Genomic DNA, 1,984 nt, shown 5'->3' on the forward strand with positions numbered 1-1,984 from the left:
AATATTATTATTATTATATTTATATTTAAAAAAATAAAAAAAATACTTACATAATTAACTTCACTAAAATAGTTAATAATGTAAAATTTAAGGCTATCAACTTCTTTAATTTTTTTTAGGCATTATGATTAATTTATTGGGTACGTAGGAGATGAATTATGAGAGTAAATGAGAGTGTTGCAGAGAAGGAATTGAAGAAAGTAATGTTCAGAAAAGAATGAAACTGGAAAGAAGGAAGATAGGAGCGTGGCTTTATTCTTTAAGGTTGGAGTGCATGGGTGACACGTGGGGGAGGCCACAAATCTGAGGCTCAGATTTGTGGTCCACTCCCTCACCGTTAGATCTGCTTTGCTTCTTCCCTGACGGTTGATTTTTAAGGGTCTCAAATCTGAGGCTCAGATTTCACCAACCCCATCATCACCGTCTGATCCTCTTCAATTTAATTTTGACCATTTGATACTTCTTCTAAAGCTCAAATCTGAGGTTTCGAATTGTAACAAAACTAACCCTCCGATTTCATGCCCCTAAAAATCTGAGCCTCCGATTTGTCTTCCACGCCGTTACGAACCGTCCACACCCATGAATAACACACACACTGGCGCTTTTTAATTTTAATATTGGGACTTCAATGGTATTTTTCACCGTTATTGCCAGTGTGTGTTATCCATGGGTGTGGACGGTTCGTGATGGCGTAGAAGACAAATTGGAGACTCATTTCTAGGGGCATAGAATCGGAAGGTCAGTTTTGTTACAATTTGGAGTCTCATATTTGAGTTTTGGAGAAGTATCAAACGACCATATTTAAATTGAAGAGGATCGGACGGTGATGATGGGATTGGTGAAATCTGAGCCTCAGATTTGAGACCCTTGAAATCCAACTGTCAGGGAAGAAGCAAAGTAGATCTAACGGTGAGGAAGTGGACTACAAATCTGAACCTCAGATTTGTGGCCACCCCCACGTGTCGCCCATGCACTCCAACCTTAAAGAATAAAGTCACGCTCCTATCTTCTTTCTTTTCAGATTCATTTTTCTCTGAACATTACTTTCTTCAATTCCTTCTCTGCAACACTGCTATTTACTTTCATAATTCATTTCCTACCCATCCAACAAATTACTCATAATGCCTAAAAAAAAAAATAAAGAAGTTAATAGTCTTGAACTTTACATTGTTAACTATCTTAGTAAAGTTAATTATGTAAGTATTTTTTTTATTTTTTTAATAATTAATAATATAATAATAATAATAATATGGTTGAGAATAATGAGAAGCTATATATAGAAGTAGTTAGGATTATTGATCATGAATTTTCTTTTTATTTTTTCTGTATAATGAGAAGTGCATTTTCTCACACGTATTTCTTGTACTCTCATCACATATCTCTCTCTCAATTCTGATCTTGAGCACGGTTTTCACATGATGCGGTGAATGTGGAAGATCTAAAATCTGACAAGAGGTGAAAAACAGTTACAGATCGAAACTGTGATTCTACTTTAATGGCAGACGTCTCCGTTTCAGACATAGAAAAAAATCACGATCAATAATCCTAGCTACTTCTATATATAGTTCTCACTAATAGCTAATTAACTTAGTTAGGAACTATCTAACCTGATGCTGAGTTAGCTCATCACTTCTACAAATAACACAACTAACTATTAGTTACAACTTGTCAAAGTAGAATATGCCCAAACAATAAAACTAACTAATTTACATCTTCATCATCCTCCCTCAAGTTGGAACTAATCACTCCACTTGAAGAGGAATCACATCCTCCCTCAAGCGGGGAATGCAATCAAGCATTCCTAGCTTGTTGAGTAGCAAACCAAATGGTCTTGGAGCAAGCGCTTTGTGAGAAAAGCAGCTGTTTGATTAGCTGATGTAACTGGCATCAATTTAAGCACACCGCACTGCACCTTCTCCTGCACGATGTGATAATCCACCTCAATGTGTTTTGTTCGTTCGTGAAAAATCAGATTCGTCGCAAT

The sequence above is a fragment of the Arachis ipaensis genome, chromosome B01, assembly GCF_000816755.2.
Source record: "Arachis ipaensis cultivar K30076 chromosome B01, Araip1.1, whole genome shotgun sequence".
NCBI lineage: Eukaryota > Viridiplantae > Streptophyta > Magnoliopsida > Fabales > Fabaceae > Arachis > Arachis ipaensis.